This window comes from Balaenoptera acutorostrata, chromosome 3 (assembly GCF_949987535.1).
Source record: "Balaenoptera acutorostrata chromosome 3, mBalAcu1.1, whole genome shotgun sequence".
NCBI lineage: Eukaryota > Metazoa > Chordata > Mammalia > Artiodactyla > Balaenopteridae > Balaenoptera > Balaenoptera acutorostrata.
The window spans coordinates 90,264,246-90,277,018 of NC_080066.1; positions in this window are offsets into that span (position 1 = coordinate 90,264,246).

Below are 12,773 nucleotides of genomic sequence, written 5' to 3' on the forward strand. Positions count from 1 at the left end.
CTCATCTGATGGAAATGTACAATGGAGTCATTTAAGTTAAGCCTTAAGTCACATCTGTAGATTCTCACTGTTAACAAAATCCTTGTGGTCTTGGGGTTATGTGTTACGGCCCGTTCTGGCTATTTCTTAAAGACTTAATTCAGCAATAGGAGAATTCTTTGTGGGTTTGTTATTGTTTCTGTTTTTGTTTTTCATCGAATGTAGTAATATGAAAAATGAAGACATATCTTAAGCAAAAATAAATTGTAAAAGAATTCTACAGTCATGCAATCATATCTACACAGGCAGTAAAAACTAATATTTATAAGCCATTAAATTTAAATAGCATTAAAACATCCTTACAGTCATCTTATGAAATGAGTATCATTCCCATTACACTGAGGCTCAGTATGATATGTTCTTCAGTAAGGCAGAAATACTTTCCTTGAACATGATTCTTCAGCCTCCAAATCCCAAGATTATTCCACACACACCATAGAAGTCCAGGATAGAAGTGCATAATGCCTCATCTTCACTATATTTTTCCTTCTCCTTTACTTCAACACCCAATATGTGTATATATTTCAATAGTTCTATCCCAGCCCCTCAACACATTCTCTGTCCAAAGAGAAACTGGATAGTTCACCTTAGTTATCTTTGATCTAATAGTCTTGCTGTTTGTGTCCATTAACTATTCTTACCATATTCAAAGACCATGTTTCACCTCAGAATTATTCTCTAAATCCAAACCACGTGGAGATTTTTTTTTAACACATAAGAACATTGTTTATATTAAGTGCTAGGGTGATGGTCAGTTCTGTTGAAAAGACAGTGAATTTAGAGGCAGAGAAACATGGGTTTATGAGTTACATGTTCTTTGATATTTTACAAGAGATACTGTATTTCACTTTTCTCAACTATCAGTGGAGCTAATAGTGCAACATAATTTTGTGAAGATTAAATTAAAAATCATATATAAACTACCAAATACAGTAATTGGCACATGGTAAGTCTTTAGAAACATTATTTCCTTTTTTATTTTTTTCTGTTGTAATCAGTGAACTCTTACTATCTGTTCAACACAATCAATACATTCAAATCACCTGTTATCATAATCTAGCATTTTAACACTTGATACTCGTCAAATTATGCAGCAGCACAACTAGGTCATAAAGTATCTTTCAAGTAAAAGAAAAACTTCCTGTGTATTTTATAACAATCCCTTTCTTCTAAATTTCATGTAAAGCAATGTCAGCCTTTGGGCCAAATCAGAACAACATATATATTTTTTTGGATTCGACAGTGTTCTAAAATTTTTTAAATTAGTGATCAACATTTAAAAATCAGGATATTTCCAATTTATCTTAAAACACCTGAAAAAATTTATAAGACTGTGTTCCTTTCGGACAAAAATCAGCCAGGATTCCCAAGTATTTGCCCTACCTGTTTGGGACAGGCCTTTTCCATTTTTCTATTCTCCCACTTCTGCCTGTTTTCCTGTACCCAGGTATGTTCATTCAGTTACCTGCTACGTAATTCTTCCTTCCGAGTTCACACTAGCAGAATTGTTAATATCCATGTATCTACTAAAGTTAAGGCAATCTAGGCTTTTTTTTTATTTTTATTTTTTATTTATTTATTTATGGCTGTGTTGGATCTTTCTGTGCCAGGGCTTTCTCTAGTTGTGGCAAGCGGGGGCCACTCTTCATCGCGGTGCGCGGGCCTCTCACTGTCGCGGCCTCTCTTGTTGCGGAGCACAGGCTCCAGATGCGCAGGCTCAGTAATTGTGCCTCACGGGCCCAGTTGCTCCGCAGCATGTGGGATCTTCCCAGACCAGGGCACGAACCCGTGTCCCCTGCACTGGCAGGCAGATTCTCAACCACTGCACCACCAGGGAAGCCCCTAGGCTTTTTAAAACCATGCTCTTTAATATTCTTTTGGCCTCTGTCCACTGTTCAATACTGAAGCCACTTCTACATTGTTAGTTATCTGTTACAGTGGCACTCCACTTCCAGGTACCAAAATCTTCATTATTTTCCTGTTGCTGCTGTAACAGGAAATTGGTAAATTACCAAATTTAGTAAATTTGGTAAAATTACCAAAATTTTAGTGGCTTGAAACAACACAAATTTATTTTCTTTCACATAGAGACATGAGAAATCTGAAATCAAGGTGTCAGCTGAATTGCTTTCCTTCTGGGGGCTCTGGTGGAAAATCCATGTCCTTTCCTTTTCTAGCTTCTATAATCTTCCCACATTCCTTGAGTCATTGCCCCCTTCCAGCAGTCAAATCACTTTAACCTCTGTTTTCTTTATCCCATCCTCTCTGATCTTTCTGCCTCCCTATAATAAGAACCCTTGTAATTACATTGGATATACCTGGATAATCCAGGATAATCTCCCCATCTCAAAACCCTTAACTTAATCACATCCCTTTTGCTATATAAAGTAACATTCACAGGCTCTGGGGATTCATGTGTAGACATCTTTGGTGGGGGCTGGGGGGCGTTTTTCTGCCTACCACACTCATTTAATGCAATTCAGCCCATAATGCCTGACTGTTAATGGTTAAGAGTCATATTTTATTTAACCAACCCTACAAGAAAGTGAGGCCTGCTGGCTTATCCCATCCCTAAGACAATCTTGGTCACTTATTTGATTGGTGCAGACAAGGTTGCTGCACTTGCCTAGGACCCATTGTTGGAAAGTCTCTTCCTTCTCTTGCCCAATAATTTAGAGTCCAATTCCCTGGGTATCCCTTCTATGCCACTTTCATAATGCAAAATATCTTCCTGAAGTGGTTAGAAATCATCACCTTTAACTTCCCTCTCTGGCTGGGAATCCTCTATTTTTCTCAGAAAGAATGGGGGCAGCATTTTAACTTGCTTATGTTTTTAACATGCTCTGTGAAAGGAATTCTTATGTGGAGATACACTCATTTAGAGAGGGGGATGAATAACCTAGCTCTAAGCCCCAGCTGTAAAAGTAAAATAATTAGTCTTTAAAAAAAAAAAACTGATGCATAACTCTACTACTGAAGTACTTTCTTATAAAATGCTGTATTGACAGAGGTAATCACTGTCACCATTAGGGGTAAACTATATTGCAGGAGGCATGTGCTGTTGCAGGGTGGGAGAATGCATACATGTCACACTTGCCAAAACCTGTAGAGAGAGGCTTTGCCTGTGTCTCACTGACCTGAGATGATCATTAGTCTCTTTGACTCTAAGAATTCTATTCTGTGAGCCATTCTCTCTCAGCCTCTCTCTTGCCTTTGCCTAACCTCAAGGAGCATTCAATTAAGGTAATATAGTTTAAAGAAATCTTTTTCAAAACCACTTATACTAACCTAAGGCTGAGGAAACCAAGACTACATGCCCCTTTTATACAAATCAGAATAACTTTAGTTTCTATGAATTTTTAAATTGTGTAAGTTTTTAAAACCATTTATTTTTTTTTTCAGTGATCCTAGTGAAAGGCTTTAAAATATAGATTTCTTTGCCACTATCAGAAGTTTTATATTTAGTGGCTAAAGACCACAATAATATGTAATTTACTTAAATTTAGCTTGTGATGGATAAATATATGCAATAGGAAAATAGTGACTTTACTGAAAAACACAGTCATTTTTTTTCAGTGCTATTGTAGTTTGTAATTACTCTGTTACCTCCCATGCACTTATCTCCTAAGTTCTCATCAATGCCTTTTTTTACTTTTAGATTATAAAGTCCATGACATTAGGTACTTATCTCCTGGAATCTGAATTTCCAATCTTCATTCTTCCTAATGCAGGTCTTTTTATTGATTAGCTGAATATCTAGCTCAACAACTATGATGAAACCAGATTTTTAGAAAGGAAATATAACTTCATCCAGAAATATGTTTTCTTTCCAAAAAAAAATCTGTTTTTTGTTTTTGTTGTTGTTACTGGCATTTTACACTGATATAAAATTATTTTAATTGTTATAACTACTTATGAAATATGAACACCAGAAATCTTCCTATTTTCTGTTGTTTAATACATATCTTGCACCATAGCATCAGCTCGTTAAGATGGATGAGATAGGGAAAAAAAGAACTTTTTCTGCCAGCAGTTGAGCAGAACCTTCATTTGCCAGGATACACTATTATGCATCAGAGAATATCAGACTATAAAACACTGATTTTACAACTGAACAGAATCTGGATGAGAGTCTAAAGATGAGAAAGAAAAGTAAAGCTAAGGCTGCCTTACCTTACCCTACCCCTGAAAATATCTGTGAAGCTATTTAGTAAAAATGAATCCTTTATTCTAAGGGAAAAAAAATGAACACAATCAATCATGTTCTCTTCATAGCCTATAGGTACACATGTCTAGTCTAGTCTGTGTTCATTTAAAAGTGTTTTAAACTTTTTAATATAAAAGAATCAACTTTGACTAGCAAAGGGAAAAAATTAAAACTGTTTAGAATTATTTCAAGTGTATGTCCTTCTTAATATTTTAACATTATAAAATCATTACAGAAACGATGAAATCACTCTTGGTCTAGACATGGGGTGAATTGAAAAGCATTGTATCTTTTGTAGTGTAGTATGGACACAACTATCCAAAGTTCAAAGTTGAAGGAAAAAATAAAACCATCTTTTAGGACTCTTAGGACGATAAGGGATAACCTCCAGAGTTATTGTCATTTACTCCGAACAAGGGGTTTGGAGTAAATGCGTAAGCACACACACAGGACAACAGCAACAATGATAATCAGCAACAGCAGCTAAAGGGACTAGATATTTGATACACCTGAATATGTTAAGGATTAATTAATACAGGAAACTTTACAAAAGTTGTTAGGGATGTGAAAGCTATTATTACTTCTATATGTAGTAAGACCAAAGGGTATATATTTCTACTCAAAGGAAGAATGACAATAATTTTGAAAGTAGATTTACAATATTACTTTAAGCATAAAGAATGTCCTGTGTTCTGGATATCTTTCTTTTGAACCTTCAGATCTCCTTTCTATTCACCTTCACCCAGCTCAGTACTGACTTATATGGATGGCATTAAAAGTTCTTTTGTCCTCAGCCTTCCAGATGGATTTTGTCAAGAACAAAGGGAGGATCATATGTAGGAAATGAGAGGGAAAGAGTGATATCAGCGTCCTCTTGGCTCCCTCCCTATATGGTCACCTTATGCTGGTTGTGTGTCCCCACCAAAAAAATCTCAGCCTCATACCCTGTACACTCAGCCCTCTCTCTCCTTATATTGTGGTTGCCCTCTTTCCCTCTACCCTTCAGATGTAGGAGTGATATTGGCCTCTACTGTTACTAGCCTACTAGCCGAAGTAGTAGCCTCTTCTTTTTCCTTACCTATTGCCTATAACTTTGCAAATATACCCTGTATTAAACTACCTTCATATTATCATAACTTAAGTATTCCATCTATTTCCTCATGAGACTAGATCTGATATATCAAGTACATAATCAAATGGCCTTAGAAGCTCACAGTTAAAAATAAGGATAATGTTGCATCCTAGAAAGCATAGGCAGAACACTCTTTGACATAAATCGTAGCAATATATTTTTGGATCTGTCTCTTAAGGCAAAGGAAACAAAAGCAAAAGTAAAAAATGGAATCTAATTAAACTTAAAAGCTTTTGCACAACAAAGGAAACCATTGACAAAACGAAAAGACAACCTACTGAATGGGAGAAAATGCAAATGATATGACTGATAAGGGGTTAATATCCAAAATATACAAACAGCTCATACAACTAAATATCAATAAAAAACCCAAACAACCCAATTTAAAAATGGGCAGAATACCTAAATAGACATTTTTTCAAAGAAGATGTACAGATGGCTAACAGGCATGTGAAAAGATGCTCAACATCACTAATCATCAGAGAAATGCAAATCCAAACCACAGTGAGATATCACCTCACACCTGTCAGAATGTCTATCATCAAAAAGACCACAAAGAACAAGTGTTGGCGAGGATGTGGAGAAAGGGGAATCCTAGTACACTGTTGGTAGGAATTTAAATTGGTGCAGCTACGTGGAAAACAGTATGGGGGTTCCTCAAAAAACTAAAAATAGAACTACCACATGATCTAGCAATTCCAGTTCTGCATTATATCTGAAGAAAACAAAAACACTAACTTGAAAAGATATATGCACCCCAATGTTGACAGCAGCATTATTTACAATAGCCACAATATGGAAGCAACCCAAGTGTCCATCCATAGCTGAATGCATAAAGAAGATGTGATACACACACACAAACACACACTCACTCACTCACTCACTGGAATATTACTCAGCCATAAAAAAGAATGAAATTTTGCCATTTGCAACAACATGGATGGACCTGTAGGGTATTATGCTTAGTGAAATAAGTCAGGCAGAGAAAGACAAATAATGTATGCTATCACTTATATGTGGAATCTAAAAAATAAAACGAATTAATATAACAAAACAGAAACAGACTCACATATATAGAGAACAAACTAGTAGTTACCAGTGTGGAGAGGGAATAGGGCAAGATTAAGAGGTACAAACTACTATGTATAAAATACACAAGCTACAAGGATGTACTATATGTCACAAGGAATATAGCCAATATTTTATAATAACCATAAATGGATTACAATCTATAAAAATATTGAATTATTATATTATATACCTGAAACTAATATAATACTATAAGTCAACTGTACTTCAATAAAAGAGTAAACTATTAAAAGGTCATTTTCAATTTCTTTATATAAATATTTCTACACTTTTTTTTTCTACATTTTTATAGTCTAAACAAGAATATTTGCATACATATAGTATAACCTACTTGCAAATATTCCAAAACTCTTGTCAACAATGCAGGCTTAAATAGATGTGAGATTAGCTATTGTGGCTACACTGAAATATCAGGATGGACCTAACACAAAATTTGGTTTGGATGTTGAGATCGATGACACCATACACACACCAAGAGGGTATAATTACACAATTGAGGCGTTTCTGGGTAGAACAGGGTAGACCTCCCAAGGAGGTCCAAAAATGGCATGAGACGGCAAAGAAAGGAGACTGGCTAGAGGTTTTTATTGTGGTTTTTGGGGTGAGGCCAGGGTGAGGGCTCCTAAGCAGCTTGACAAGGGGCTTGCATGGTTTGAATCTCCCTCCAGTGCCAAAGGATTTCTTATTAGCTCCCTCAGTTGTGGGGCAGAGGGTAAGAAGGAGGAGTAAAGTTTAAAAGCTATTAACAGTCAAACATAAAAAATGGAATCTGTATTATATTAGCCAGTAACTAATTTTAATCCAACTATATTTTGCCTAAGCATCTTTTCCTCAGCCCATTTCAAAATACCAAACCTACAAATCAAGATCCTTTGTTAAAATATTTTTTCAGAGAATGTGTCTCAGTTTTTAGACAAGCATTAATTATTTTTAATTAATATAATTTTATTTCAATAAACATCTTCCCCATAAAATCAGAGAAGCAAGAGCCAAAGCTTCTTTTGCCCAATATTTCATTCAAAAACTAGAACTTTGGAATGTAGAAAACTAACAAAAGCATCACTCCCACACTAAAGCAACAACAGCAACAAAAACAACAAAAAATTCCAGATGATCTGCAAATTTGCTATTTCATTGATCCTGTCAGAGAACTGAGGTTACAGGCCGTGAACTAACTTGGAATCCAAGGAAATACAGAGACTTTCAAAGAGAGACAGCACAGGAGCACTTGCTTCCCTGAGTCAGGTGCTTCTGGGTCCATCAGTAGAATCCACTTAAAATTTTTAACAAATTGGTAGAGGCTAGGTAGATAATATAGAATATCTGAGGTACACAGACTTGATGGAAATTCAATACTTGCAGACCCACTTGAAAGCAGTTCTCCTCACAGGGTGCTCATATAAAAAGTTTGTCACAAGTCCTGAGAGTCTTCTTCATGGTAGGACTGGGAAAGGAAGAGCAACTGTTATAAGGAAGGCACAAAATCCCACCCAGATTCTTCTCTCCTACCTCTTCTATAGAATAAGAGTTTTAACTGTTCAAGGAAGAGCAAAACAAAAACAACAAAAAACCTGTCACACTTAGTGGACTAAGAAAACAACTGCTGATAAAAGGGAACAAAATAGGACCCAGTATCCTGTGGGCAAGGTAGGAATGCTTGCTGGTCCCAAACCACTAGAGGTATACTATAACTGAAGATGGGACAGAACCACTGAGAATGACCACCCCTAGGAATCAGGAATCTAGTGCCTTCCTGGGACTTAGGCTAAATCAGAGTAAGAGTAGACACCTCCTTCCTACACCCCACCCCAGGCTAACAAGCATCAAGTAACAAGGCGCAGCAGTTTTCTGCTAGACAAAGGCCAACAGCATGTAGAGAGACTATTTTTGGCTGAGGCACAGTACAAAGGGAAGACCTAAAGATGAGGATGAGCAGATACTGAGATAAAACCACTGGAAAACCAACTCCTACCCTAAAAATAGGTTACAATTTGAACCCTGTACTACACTGAAGGAAACCATAGTAACAACAAATCCCAAACACATATCAACTCCTGACTAGATTGACTCAATTCCTATAGGCATAGTTTAGCAGAAGGAAAGTAAGCTCATTTACAATCCAATAAGGAAAAACAAAACTACTTATCTCAATCCACTTCAGTCTCTAGGGCCCTATACAAGATGTCCACCTATAAAAAAAATATTACAAGGCATACAAAAAAAGAAAGTTGAAAACAACATGCTGTCAAACAAGAAGGAAATCAATAGAACTAAACTCAGGACACAGATTTGGAATTCTGAGACAGGTAATTTAAAATAACTAAGATTAACATGCTAAATATTCCAGGTGAAAAGATGGATAAAGTGAAATATCAAATGGCTGATAGGTCTATGTGTCAACTTGGGCTAGATTATAATAACCAATTCTTCAATTAAACACTAATCTAGATGTTACTATGAAAGGATTTTTTAGATGTAGATATAGAAGCTCAGGGAACACCAAACAGGGTAAACACAAAACAAAACAAAACACCTAGGCATATCATATTCAAACTGCTGAAAATCAAAGACAAACAGAAAATCCTGAAAGAAAAAGAACATGTTACATAAAGAGGACTGGAAATAAGAATATAGCAGATTTCTCATCAAACTACACAAGCCAACTGATACTGGAGGGATTTATTCAAAATGCTGAAGTACAAAAACAAATCAAAACAAATAAAAACTATTAACTGAACATTCTATTCCCAACAAAAAAAAATCTTTCAACATTGAAAAGAAAATATTTACTTTTTCGAACAATAATTTAAAGGATTTATTGCCAGCTTACCTACAAAAAAATGTTAAAAGTTTAACAGAAGAAATGAATATATTCAGAGCAAGGAAAGTTACCAGGGATAAAGATAGCTGTTACATAATGATAAGTGGATCAATGTTTATATGGTATATCTTTTACCATTCTTTTACTTTTAATCTACTTATATCATTGTACTTAAAATAAATTTCTTATAGACAGCATATAGTTGGGTCTTGTATTCTTTTTTTAAAACCCTTTCAGATAATCTTTGTTTTCTTATGTAATTATATCATTTGAATTTAATGTAATTATTGATATATTTTTCTGTAGGAATACCATTCTGTCTGTTTTCCTTTCACTTTTGTTCCACTGCCTCCCTTTTCCATTTTTTTTATATTAAGTGAATATTTTTAGTATTCCATTTTAGTATCCCATTTTATTCGTAATGTTGACTATATCTTTTTTATTATATTTTTGCTGGTTGCTAAAGAAATTAAGCATACATAGATTTTCAGTTTACTTAGAATTAGTATTTTACCATTTCAAATGCAACATAGAAACCTTACCTCCATATACGTGGTCAGAATCTTTATCTTGTCCCCCTTTTATATTTTATTGGGTTGGCCAAAAGATTCGTTTGGTTTTTTCTGTAAGATGGCTCTAGTAGCACTTCTCTTTAACTTCATTCAAAACAATTTTGTTAGATTGTACGTGACAGTTGTTATATCAGTGTGCATTTAAAAAAACACAACAAAATTGGTGAATTTTTGTGTGGCCATTTTAATATTGAAGATGGAAGGAAAAAGGCAGCATTTTTGGCATGTTATGCTTTATTATTTCAAGAAAGGTAAAAACACAACCGAAATGCAAAAAAAGATTTGTGCAGTGTTTGGAGAAGGTGCTGTGACCTGATTGAGTGTGTCAGAAGTGGTTTGCGAAGTTTCGTACTGGAGATTTCTAGCTGGACGATGCTCTGCAGTCGCGGTAGACCAGTTGAAGTCGATAGCGATCAAATCGAGATACTAATTGAGAACAATCAATGTTATACCACGTGGGAGATAGCTGACATACTCAAAATATCCAAATCAAGCGTTGAAAATCATTTGTACCAGCTTGGTTATGTTAATTGCTTTGATGTTTAGGTTCCACATAAATTAAGTGAGAAAAACCTTTTTGACCGTATTTCCACATGTGATTCTCTACTGAAATGTAATGAGAATGTTCCATTTTTAAAACAAATTGTGACTGACGATGAAAAGTGGATACTGTACAATAATGTAGAATGGAAGGGATCATGGGGCAAGTGAAATGAACCACCACCAACCACACCAAAGGCTGGTCTTCATCCAAAGAAGGTGATGTTGTGTATATGGTGGGACTGGAAGGGAGTCCTCTATTATTAATCCTTCCAGAAAACCAAATGATTAATTCCAACAAGTACTGCTCCCAATTAGACTAACTGAAAGCAGCACTTGATGAAAAGCATCCGGAATTAGTTAATAGAAAACGCATAATCTTCCATTAGGATAACGCAAGACCGCAAGTTTCTTTGATGACCAGGTAAAAACTGTTAGGGCTTGGCTGGGAAGTTCTGATTCATCTGCCGTATTCACCAGACATTGCACCTTTGGATTTCCATTTATTTTGGTCTTTACAAAATTCTCTTAATGGAAAAAATTTCAACTCCCTGAAAGACTGTAAAAGGCACCTGGAACAGTTATTTGCTCAAAAAGATAGAAAGTTTTGGGAAGATGGAATTATGAAGTTGCCTGAAAAATGGCAGAAGGTAGTGGAACAAAATGGTAAATACGTTGTTCAATAAAGTTCTTGGTGAAAATGAAAAATGTCTTTTATTTTTACTTAAAAACTGAAGGCACTTTTTGGCCAACCCAATAGTATCATATATGTATCAAACTTCACCAGACAATGCTAGATTTTTTGCTTTTAACCATAACACATATTTTAACAAAATTAAGCAGAGAAAATAGTTTATTTTACTTATCCAGATGTTAACAATTTCTGTTGATTTTACTATATCCCCAAAGTTGCAAGTTTACTTCTGGATTCATTTTGCTTCCATCAGAAGAACTTCCTTTAGTATTCCTTAGGGCAGTTCTATTAGAAACAAATTGTCTTAGTTTTTCTTAATTTGAGAGTATCTTCATTGCACCTTCTTTCCTGAAAAATACCTTCACAGAATATAGAATTGTGCAATTACAATTTGTGTCAGTATTTGAAAAATAGTTTCCACGTTTCCTGAACTTCATTGTTTCTGATAAGAAATCTACTGCCCTTTGAATCATTGTTACCCTATACATAATGTGGCATTTTTTTTTTCCTGGGTTCTCAAGAATTTTTATTTGTTTTTAGTTTTCAAGATTTAGATTATGATGTGTCCAAGCATGGCTTTCTTTGTTTATCTGATTTGGAGTTTACTGAGTTTTTAATCTGTAAGACTATTTATACATCTTTTACCAAAATTTAAGAAGTTTTTAGCTATTAATTCTTCATATATTTGTACCACAGTCTTTCTCGTTCCTTTCTGGGACTCCAATTACATAAATGTTAGAAACTTTAGTATTGTCTTATAGATCCCTGAGGTTCTATTAATTTTTTCTAAAATTTTTACCTCTCTGTTATTCAGTTTGGATAATTTCTTTTAATCTGTATTCAAGTTCGTTGACTCTTTACACAATCATCTTCATTTTACTACTGAGTCCATCCAGTGAATTTTTATTTCAGTTATTTAATTTTTCTGTTAAAATTTTCTCGAGACTTCATCTCTTTCCATTCATTTCAAGAGTATTCTTCTTACTTCTTGAGCATGATTATAAGAGCTGCTTTAAAGTCTTTGATAATTACAACAGCTGGGTCATGTCAAGTTGTGCCTCTGTTGGTTGTCTTTTCTTTGAGTTAGTAAGATTTTTCCCAGTTCATTGTCACATAAGTTTGGATTGCATCCTGAATTTGAATATTATGTTAAAATGTTCTTGATATCATTTAATTAATGTTTGATTTTAGCTGGAAATCAATTCAGTTAAATTCTCACACACATTCTGTGAGTTCATTTTTCTATGTGCTTGCCATGTTATTTCCATCTCTACCACATGTGCATCATTCAGTGGCTAGTCTGGGATCTGGGTGGTCATGAGCACATTAGTATTATTCTCAAAGAGTTTGATATGCTATTTTAATCAGAAACATGTGCATGAAACTTGAGGGTGAGCCCAGGTATTTATACACAGCATTATGGTGTCTCTTTCCTGAGCTCCTTCCTCTTAGTGATTTCTCTGACACTTTCCACTTCCCAGGATCCTCCTTCTTGGTCTTCAGGCTGTAAAACTGGTTACTCCATCTTGAATGGAACTGGAACCTTTGATTGTATATGTTAAAGAAATTCTTGCAAACCAAGTTTATTTATCATATATTCATGTGACAAAAGTTTTTGTTTTTACTAAATTGTAGTTGTCTGATAATCATCATCATTAGAATAATAATAATCAAAATTC